The 11,444-nt window shown below is 43.6% G+C and overlaps 1 long non-coding RNA gene across 1 annotated transcript; it reads right to left on the reverse strand.

Moving 5' to 3' along the window:
- Positions 1-5,598: 5,598 nt before the first annotated feature.
- LOC132396975 (uncharacterized) lies at positions 5,599-10,754 on the reverse strand. The gene is made up of 2 exons (XR_009513205.1): positions 9,716-10,754; positions 5,599-5,843 (listed from the first exon to the last, which is right to left on the reverse strand). It is a non-coding gene; the product is annotated as an uncharacterized LOC132396975 (long non-coding RNA).
- Positions 10,755-11,444: the final 690 nt, after the last annotated feature.

Genomic DNA, 11,444 nt, shown 5'->3' on the forward strand with positions numbered 1-11,444 from the left:
TTTGCAATTGCATTTATGTGTTGGATCCAGGACATGGTGGTCATGGTCATGGTGTTGTTATAATAAGTTTGTGATTAGGACTGTGCCAGTTGGTTCAACAACCAAGTGGTTGAAGGGAAGTAGCTGTTGCTGAACCTGGTGGTGGGGACTTATGCATTCTGTACCTCCTGCCTGATGGTGGCGCTGGGAAGATGGCATGGCCCAGACTGTGGTGATGGTCAGCTTGTATGCATCCTCTCTCATTAACAGGGCATTTTCACCCACAGAATTGCCACTCAGTGCATTTTTATTTTGTTTTTTACACTATTCACTGTAAACGCTAGAGACGGTTGTGTGTGAAAATCCAGGAGATCAGCAGTTTCTGAGATGCTCAAACTACCAATCAAGATGGTACCTGCATCTGGATTTGGACTGTGGACTATGGACTTTTTTCAGTCCTATTGTTTTTAATAATAGAAACACAGAAACATAGAAACCCTACAGCACAATACAGGCCTTTCGGCCCACAAAGCTGTGCCGAACATGTCCTTACCTTAGAAAGACCTAGGCTTACACATTGGCCTCTATCTTACTGAGCTCCATGTACCTATTCAGGAATCTCTTAAAAGACCCTATTGTATCCAACTCCACCACCATCGCTGGCTGTCCATTCCATGCACTCACCGCTCCTTACGTAAAAAACTTACCCCTGACACCTCCTCTGTACCTACTTCCAAACACCTTAAAACTATGTTCTCTCATCCTAACCATTTCAGCCCTGGGAAAAAGCCTCTGACTATCCACATGATCAATGCCTCTCATTATCTTGTACACCTCTATCAGGTCACCTCTCATCCTCCGTCGCTCCAAGGAGAAAAGGCTGAGTTCACTCAACATATTCTCATAAGGCATGCTCCCCAATCCAGGCAACATCCTTGTAAATCTTCTCTGCACCCTTTGTTTCCACGTTTTTGCCTTTTAAAATTTTTTTTGTGTGGGTGAGGGGGATTTGGGGATCGATGTGGTGGCGTTGAGGGGATTGATGATCATGTTGTCATTCTTTTTTTTCTGGGTTTCATGGCTATCTGGAGAAGAAGAATTTCAGAGTTGTATACTTTGATAATAAATGATACTGAAACCACCCCATCTGGTACCAACTATCATTCCATTGTCAAAGTCACTTAGATCACATTTCTTCCCCATACTGATGTTTGGTCTGAACAACACCTGAACTTCGACCATGTGTGCGTGCTTTTATGCTTTGAGGTGCAGCCACATGATTGGCTGATTAGATATTTGCATTAACGAACAGGTGTACAGGTGCACCTCATAAAATGGTCACTGAATGTAGTTTTTCATAAATTCTATCGCATTTCCTTATTTTCCTGTAAATGTCTGCAAGAAAACAAATCTCAGGATAGTATATGGTGACATGTTCTTCATCTTCTTAAGCCTATAACCCTACTGGGGCATAGGCCACTAACATCAGTTCACCAGAGTCCTCTGTCCCGAGACAGTCATTCAAGTTCAGCTGTAGCCCATCTATATATCTTCGGTGAAGATCCTTCAACTCCCAGGGAAGAGGTATTTGGAGCTTCTTCTGGTGTTTCTGTAGCCCTAACATTGCTAGCTCCATGCCAACCCCTCCTCCTCGCACAGCCGGGCTTGGGACTGTCCATGGCGGACTTTGATAATAAGCGTAATTTAAACTTTGAACTTTGGTATAAAACTAGATTTTGCTGAAAACACAGCAAAGTGTATGTTTGAAACAGCAGGTGTTTTCTCTTCCTATAGTAACTTGGTTCCCAACTCTAGCTGTTCAGGTATCAGATCAGATCAGGTTAATTTATCTATCACATGCACATTGAAACTCACAGTGAAGTGCGGCGTTTCGATCTGCTGTTATTTTTGCAGCTACCAGTGAGCAGGAGTTACCTGAAGTCCCACATAATCAGTTTCAAGGACAGCTACTTCCTTCAACCATTCAGACTTATCGGATTCTATGTGAGACCTCACCCCGGCTGGAGGAGCAAGAACATCGATCTCTCGAACTTCTGGTAATCGCCCATCACCTTCACCATTCTCATTCTCATTTCCCTCTCTCACCTTATCTCTTTGCCTGCCCATCACCTCCCTCTGGTGCTCCTCCCCCTTCCCTTTTTCCCATGGTCTTCAGTGCTCTCCTATCAGACTCCCCCTTCTCCAGTCCTGTATCTCTTTCACCAATCAACTTCCCAGCTCTGTACTTCACCCCTCCACCTCTCCTGGTTTCACCTCTCACCTACCACATTGTACTTCTTCCTCCCCTCCTCCTCCAACCTTCTTACTCTAATTTCTCTTCTTTTCTTCCAGTCCTGATGAAGGGTCTTAGCCCGAAATGTCAACTGTTTACTCTTTTCCATAGATGCTGCCTGGCCTGCTGAGTTCCTCCGGTACTTTGTTTGTGTTTGTTGCTCGGATACTATGTGCCTATGATGTTGCTACACTAAGTTATTCATTTCATACATGTAAGAGATCTTGTTTTGTGATAGGTACATCGAAACAATCAGTGAAATGCATCTTTTGTGTCAAGGACTGACACAGTTCAAGGATTGTGCTGGGGGCATCTGGCATCAACACAGCATACTCACAACTCACTATTCCTTACCCCAAACCGTGCATCTTTGGGACGTGGGAGGAAACCCATGCAGTGACAAGGAGAACGTACAAACTCCCTGGGGCACAGGAGAATGAGGGGAGATTTGTTTGAGGTATACAACAACATGAAGGTATAGATCAGGTTAATACAAACATACACTTTCCTCTGAAATTGGGACTACAGGTCCATAATTCATTGAAAGCCATGTAACAGGTAGATGGGGTCGTAAAGAAAGCTTTTGGGAAATTGGCCTTCATATATCAAGATATGGAGTACAGAGGATGGGGTGTTATGCTGAAGTATAAGACATTGGCGAGGCCTAATTTAGAGTATTTTGTGCAGTTCTGGTCACCTCCCAACAGGAAAGATGAAAATAATATTGAAAGAGTATGGAGAAAATTCTCAAGGATGTTGCCAGAACTGGAGGATGTGAATTATAAGGAAAGATTGAATAGGTTAGAATTTTATTCCCTAGAACATAGAAGGTTGAGGGCAGATCTGATAGAGCTATACCAAATTATGAGGGGTATAGATAGGGTAAATGCAGACAGGGTTTTGTCACTGAGGCTGGATGAGACTAAAACTAGAGGTCATGGGTTCAGAGTGAAAATTGAAATATTTAAGGGGAACCTGAGGGACAACTTCTTCACTCAGTGAATGGTGAGAGTGTGGAACGAGCTGCTGGCAGAAGGGATGGATGTGGGTTTGATTGCAGCATTTTAGAGAAGCTTGTATAAGTACATGTGCAGGAGGGGCAAGGAGGGATATGGTCCACGTGCAGGAGGGGCAAGGAGGGATATGATCCATGTGCAGGAGGGGCAAGGAGGGATATGGTCCAGGTGCAGGAGGGGCAAGGAGGGATATGGTCCAGGTGCAGGAGGGGCAAGGAGGGATATGGTCCAGGTGCAGGAGGGGCAAGGAGGGATATGGTCCAGGTGCAGGAGGGGCAAGGAGGGATATGGTCCAGGTGCAGGACAAGGTAGAATAATAGTTTGCCACTGACTGGATGAACCGAAGGATCTGTTTTTGTGCTGAACACTCTATGACTATGATTCTAGACTCAAAAGGCTACTGATGCTGGGACCTGGAGCAAAGACAAACGATAGCTTGAGGAACTCAGCAGGCTGAGACCTGATGCAGGTTGTTGACCTGAAATATCGACCATTGAACCCACGGGAGATGAGTTCCTCCAGCAATTTGTTTTTCTGTCAATTCATCACTGTCTCGTCTGCGGAGTGATTTCAGTGTGACGCTCTTACCCTCTTGTGCAATTATCTTGATGTTGGGCTATGTATAGAAAAGGAAATGAGGCACACCTGCTGTTCTTTGTGTATTAACCTAAATAATGAGTCACATATGGGGAAAAATGACGTCTGTGTGGCATCCCCACCGTTTCTGTGTGCGTAACCTGGATATTGGGAAAATTCTCATTAGGGAAATACCATCACAACTCCAGCCAAACTCTGTCCTTTTTATATTTACTTTATTATTGCTGACATACACTCAGTGGCCACTTTATTGGGTGTACCTAATAAAGCACTCACTGAATGTATGTGTATGCTGTAGTTCATCTATTCATTGCCAATCACTGGATTCGTTTTGTGCATTCAGAGATGCTCTTTTGCACACCACTGTTGCAATGTGTTTACTATATGAGTTACTGTTGCCTTCCTGTCGGCTTGAGCATGTCTGGCTGTTCCCCTCTCCCATTAACAAGGCATTTTCACCCACAGAACTGCCGCTCACTGGATGTTTTTTGTTTCTTACACCATTCTATGTAAACGCTAGAGACAATTGTGTAAGAAAATCCCAGGAAATCAGCAGTTTCTCAAATGCTTAAACCAGCCCATCTGGCACCAGCAATTATTCCATGGTCAATGTCAGATTTCTTCCCCATCCTGATGTTTGGTCTGAAGAACAACTGAACCTCTTGACCATGTCTGCGTGCTTTTATACATTGAGTTGCTGCCACATGATTGGCTGATTAGCTATTTGCATTAGAGAGCAGGTGTATAGGTGTCCCTAATAAAGTGGCCAATAAGAGTATGCTGTGAAATTTGTTGTTTTGTGGCAGCAGTACAGTGTAATATATAAAAAAATACTATAAATAACAATAAGAAGTATATGTAAAAAATTAAATAAGTAGTGCAAAAAGAGAGCAAAAGGAAAACAAGGCTTTCTTGCTTTCGGGAAAGGTGGCGTAGCAGTTAGCGCAACATCTTGGGCCGTTGGGGTTCAGAGTTCAATACCAGCATCTTCTGTAAGGAGTTCATACTTCCTCCCCATGGAATATATGCATTTCTTCCGGGTACTCCAGTTTCCTCTCACAGTCCAAAGGCATAGTATTTTAATTGGTGAATGTAAATTGCCCCGTGATTATGCTAAGGTTAAATTGGGGATTGCTGGGCAACATGGCTGAAAGGCCCAGAAAGGTCTGGTCCATGCTATATTTCTAAATAAATAAAGTAATGAGGTAGTGCTCAATAGTTCTTTGTCTATTCAGAAATCTGACAGCAGAGGTGTTCCAAAATATTGAGTGTGTGTTTTTAGGCTCCTGTACCTCTTCCCTAGTGCCGGTAATGAGAAGGGGGCATGTTCCGTGTGGTGGGGTCCTTAATGATGGATGCCGTCTTTTATGGGCACCACCTTTTGAAGATTACCTCAGTGGTGGAAAGGCCCATGATGGAGCTGAAACATTCTGTAGTTTTTCTCAATCTTGTGCATTGGCCTTTCCATGTCAGGTGATAATGGAGACGGTTTGAATGCTCTGCACCATACATCTGCAGAAATTTCTCCACAAACTCCCAATGAAACACAGCCACTGGCCGTGTCTTCTTCATAACTGCATCAACTCATGCTCTCAATATTATTTATTTACATTTTTATTTTGTTATTTACACAATGTACCTCTTGCACATTGGATCTTTGTCAGTCTTAGCTATGTTTAGTTTTTCATCCATTCCTTTGTATTTCTTCATTTTCCTGTAAGTCGGCTGTGACCAGCTTTGTGGCCTCACTTCTGTGAACTTTCGTTCAGAATGCTATTTGCTTACTTCTAGTGTTTGCACAGTTGTTTTTTTTCTCTCTGCACACTGGGTGTTCCACGGTCTTGCTTTGTTTTAATTAGTTGTATTGGGTTTCTTTGTGGTTGCCTGAAGGAGATGAATCCCAAGGTTGTACACAGTATTCATATTTTGGTAATAAATGTACTTAGAACTTGAAATGCCTGCAAAAAAAAACTCAAGCATATACATACTTCGATAATAAATTTACTTTGAACTTTGTAATTTAGACCCAGGATAATTCTTTAGTGATATTGACACCAAAAAACTTGAAACTGCTCACCCTTTCCACAGCTGATCCCTCGATGAGGAATGGTATCGATTCCTTGGTCCTACTGGCGTTGAGTGCAAGGTTGTTGTGACACCACTCAAGCAGCCAATCTATCTCACTCCTGATGAAGGGTCTCGGTCCATAACATCAGCTCTTAATTCCTCTCCATAGCTGCTGCCTGACCTGCTGAGTTCCACATTTTGTGGATAATACTCCAGATTTCAGCATCTGCAGTATCTCTTGTGCTTGTCTCACTTCTTTTTGCCCCCTTGACACTACCTGAGATTCTGCTGGCAACAGTTATGTCATTGGTGAATTTATAGATGGCGTTTGCGCTGTGCCTAAGACTTGTACCCTTTCCAACTCTATAAACCCACTGACACCCTTCACTTTGTGGCCAAGATGTCAGAGGAAACTTTGCATTGGTTTGTCAACATAGTGGTGTAGACTTCAGGAGAGGGATACCGCAAGTCCATGAGCTTTGATTTATGGAAAGACATGACTCTAAACTTCTCCCACTGCACCAATATGTTGGCATTCAACAGCAGAGCTTTTCCAAGAATTTAGTGAACCTCATCGGAGGATGAGAGGTGCAGAGGGTTAACAAATTTAAATTCCTGGGTGCCACTATCTCAGGAGACCTGTCCAGCATACAAGTACAATTGCAAAGAAAGCACAGCAGTGCCTTTACTTCCTTAGGAGTCTGTGGAGTTTCAGCATGACATCTAAAACTTTGACAAACTTATATAGATGTGGGGTGGAAATTGTTGTGACTGGCTGCATCTTGGCTTGGTATGGGAACACCAATGCCTTTGAATAGAAAATCCTACAAAAGGTAGTGGGTTTGGCCCAGCGTACCATGGATAAGGGCCTCCCAATCATTGAGCACATCTACATGAAATGCTGTTATAGAAAAACAGCATCCATCATCAGAGATCCCCACCACACAGGCTGTGCTCTCTTCCCACTGCTGCCATCAGAGAGAAGGTACAAGAGCCTCAGGACTTGCACCACCAGGTTCAGGAACAGTTACTACCCCTCAACCGTAAGGCTCTTGAACAAAAGGGGATAACTACACTCACTTGCCCCACAACTGATGATTTCACTTTAAGGATTCTCATGTTCTCATTATTTATTGCTATTTATTTATATTTACATTTACACAGTTTGTTGTTTTCTGTACTCTGGTTGACCTTTCGCTGATCCTGTTATAGTTACTTTTCTATAGATTTGCCGAGTATGTCCACAGGAAAATGAATCTCGGGGCACTGTAGGGTGACATATATGTACTTTGATAATAAAACTTACTTTGAACTTCGATCTGTGGAAAGACACAACTCTAAACTTCTTCCACTGCACTAATCTGTTGGCGTTTAACAACAGAGCTTTTCCAAGAATTTAGTGAACCGTCTGGCTTGTTTATATCCTGGCTTCAAAAACAACAGCAGAGACAACTACAGCAAGTGACAGACTGACGGAAAGGAGATGGAAGAGGAGATGTACCCAGTGATAGAAAGAGACTAGGATAGAGACACATACAGAGTGGGAGATAAGGAGAGAGAGAGAAAAAAAAGAGGGTGATGATGGGGTTTATTAAATCAGAATTAGAAGCCATAACAATCTATAAATTACAAAAATAAATAATTGTGCAAACAAATGAGTAACGATGTAGTGTTCATGGACTCATCGGTTGTACACAAATCTAATGGCAGTGGGGGAGAAGCTGTTATTAAGTTGTTTACAGTGGATCTTTAGGCTCCTGTTCTTCCTCGCTGTTGGTAGTAATGAGAAATGTGTATGTCACTGATGAGATATGTTGAAGTTCCAATATTCAGATTTCTCTCCCCAACTCCCCACTCTCTCTCCCCCCTCTCTTTCTCTCTCTCTTCCTCTCCCCTATCTCTTTTTCTCTCTCACGCCTCTCTCTCACCCTTATCTCTCTCCCCCTCTCTCTCTTCTGCTCTCTTTCTCCCCTCTCTCCCTCCATCACTCTGTCTCCCTCTCTCTCTTTCTCTCTCTCCTCTCTCCCTCTCCTCACACTTTATAAATTCTCCATATCTTTCCAAACTGAGATAAAGATGGTGTGGTTTTTAAAGCTGCCATTGATATTGCATTTGCCCAAGCAGTACCTCTGCAACATTGCAGACCACTTACACACATGGACAAAATTGACCAAACATAACTTTTCCATTTCTCGTAATGTGGCATTCACTAGCAGGGCTGGTATTCATGGACGACTCCTTGTTTACCAAAGATAGGGACAGTGGGCTGTCTTCCTGAGCCATTGTTTTTGCCGTGGTTTGTCACAACAAGGAAGTGAGTGAGGCCACTTCAGAGGGTAGCTAACAGACACCACATTGCTGTGGGCTTCCAGCAATAAATAGCCATGTTTGGTCACCCTCCCTACTGAACTTTGCTTTAACAGCTGTAAGAGAGCAGGTTTTAATTACCACCTTATTTATAGATTCAGCACAGTAACAGGACCTTCTGGCCCAATGAGCCTGTGACACCCAATTACACCCATGTGACCAATTAACCTACCGAACTGAAAGTCTTTGGGCAGTGGGAGGAAACCGGAGCACCCGGAGGAAAGCCACACAGTCACAGTGACACGCAAATTCGTGAAGCGTTCCATATTTTTTTGTAATAAAAAAAAAGGGATCTCCTTACAAACAGAATTGAAGCAACACACACTAAATGCTGGAGGAACTCAGCAGGTTAGGCAGCATCTATGGAAATTAATAACCAGTCGACATTTTGCTCTGAAACCCTTCAGCAGGACTGCGAAGGAAGGGCAAAGATGCCAGAATATAAGGTTGGAAGGGGGAGAGGGAGGGGAAGGAGGCTAGCTGGAAGGTCATGATAGGTGGGGTGGGTGGAAAGTTCATAGAAATGAACCCTGGTTGCCATTGCTGTAATAGCATTATTCTGCCGTACTGTCTACTGCAGGTGGTTCAGAGAGATTGGCAGTTTATAACGCAATATCCCTTCATGCAAGTAAATGCACAACAAATAGCAGATCAATGTAGAATGTAGGCAAGCAGGCAGACAGATCCCACAGTTCGGGGCAGGCAGCTCGATTCCTTTTGGCAGGCTGCAGGGATCCCAGGCAGGGCCGCATCCCAGGCGGGAACACAGAAGCCTGGGCCAGTCGCAGACACCTGGGCAGGTGCAGGGCACAACCTATGGGACACGAGGGGAGGAAAGAGTAGGAGTCCCTAGGGCGGGCTGCATGGATCCCGGGCAGGGCCGCCTCCCAGGCGGAAAACACAGAAGCCTGGGCCAGTCGTAGACACCTGGGCAGGTGCGGGGCACAACCCTTAGAGAGCAATAGGTGGAAGGGGCAGAACCCCTGCCGGGCAGCGGCAGTCCCACCGGACCTGCCCGACGGAGGCAACGGGTAAGAAGGGGCAGAACCCCTGCCGGGCAGCGGCAGTCCAGCTGGATCTGCCCGACGGAAGCAACAGGTAGAAGGGGGCAGAATCCCTGCAGGGTAGCGGCAGTCCGGCCAGACCCGCCCGACGGAGGCAAAGGGTAAGACGCTGGGTCCAGGGTGAACAGCAAGACTACCGTGATACACCAGTAAATTGGGAAAGGCAACCGACAGCATGGCAGCACAAGCAAGGAGAATAAGGCAGAACAGTGGGACCAGCACACAGGAGAGAAGCAGGGGAACAAGACCAACCAAATAGAGCATATACAGAACAGTCCAGCAACCAGGGCTGAGCAGGGCAGAACAGGATACAGAACAAAACGACCACCCACCTGGTCCCAGTTATAAACACCTGCAGCTCAATGAGTCACAGGTGTGCGTCCTTGAGCCAGGAGGGTCCTAACTAGTTCATGGGTGACGGGAGGGACAACTGCAGGACCCGGAGTCCGGAGTACTCGGACCAGATCGAGACCTGGAACGCGGATTCCGGACCGGACTGGACCCTGACAATAAGAGATTAAGAAACAAAATTGAAACCTTAAGTACAGAAATAGCTCACATAATGTAGTATAAAAAGGATAACCCGATCAAGAAAGTTAAAGAAAAGCTAAGGAAATACTGAGGAAATATAAAGTCCATACAAGATACAATCAACCTAACAAAAGCATGGTAGAGTTTATAGATAAACTGAAACAAGAGCATGGTGCTTACAAAACCAGACTTCTGTAATGCAACAGACAAAGAAAACACTCTTAATTCTGAAACAATGGAAAAGGTTTACATAGGACATTGAAATTAAACTCAGTGAGCCAAAATGTCACCAACACCAACACAGAATTACCAACAAACACAGAGATGATGAACTACTGGTCTAATATCTGGTCAGGAAGCAAGCTGGATTAGGGAGGAGAAAGAACGCACGCACACAATTGAAGAAATGCAAATACCTGAAGTAACAATGGCTATTCTGAAAGAGGTTATAAAAGATACCCACAACTGGAAAAGTACTGGCAGTGATAATATTCATAATTATTGATATAAAAACGTATCTACCTTCATCCATACCTATTAATACATATCAACAATTTTATTAAAATCCTGAAAAAGAGACTGAATTTTTGACAGAAGTTAAAACATATTTTCTGCCTGAAGGGGAAATCACAAAAGACCCATCAAAATATCGTTCTATTACTTGTCTACAAACTATATATAAAATTGTACATCATGTACTTACAGAAGAGCAGAAAGGATGCTGTAAGGGGATGAAAGAATATAAAGAATAACTAATTATAGATTCTGTAATTCTAAATTAAGCCTGGTGGAAAAACAAATCTTCCATGTTGCTATATTGACTACAAAAAGGCATCTGACTCTGTCCCACACTCATGGTTAATAGAGTTCTTAATATATGTAAACTACACCCAATACTGCAACATCTGATGAACCATTGGCATACTGTAATCACCCTATCTATTAACAGCCATAAAAGAACATCCAGCATTATCAAAATAAACAGCACATTTTTCAGAGCAGCTCTCAAGTCCACTATGGTTCTGTCGAGCTTTAAACCTGCTCTCTAAATTCAATGAAAATTGGGTATCAAATCAGAAACCATGAAATGAGCTATACCATAACACACCTTTTATACATGGATGATTTGAAATTATATGCTCCTTCAGCAGTTAAGCTAAAGCAATTAATTCAAATAGTAGAATTATTTTCAAAAGATACAAGCAATAACTTTGGACTGGATAAATGCAGAACATTAAATATAAAGAAAGGTGCAATAGAGCTAGTAGGATATAAAACAGCAGCAGGAGACGATACAACTGATGGATGAATATGAAACATTCATAAGTGAGGAGGTGATAGAAAGGAGCTATGGGCAAGTATTCACACCAGAGACTCGGGAGACAGATAAGTGAGTAACAATCAGGAGAGGGAAGGGCAAGAGTCAGATACCAGAGAATACCCCTGTAGCTGTCCCCTTAACAATAAATACTCCTGTTTGAGTACTGCTGGAGGTGACAGCCTACCTAGGAGAAGCCACAGTGGCTGCAC

The sequence above is a fragment of the Hypanus sabinus genome, chromosome 7 (assembly GCF_030144855.1).
Source record: "Hypanus sabinus isolate sHypSab1 chromosome 7, sHypSab1.hap1, whole genome shotgun sequence".
Classification (NCBI taxonomy): Eukaryota; Metazoa; Chordata; class Chondrichthyes; order Myliobatiformes; family Dasyatidae; genus Hypanus; species Hypanus sabinus.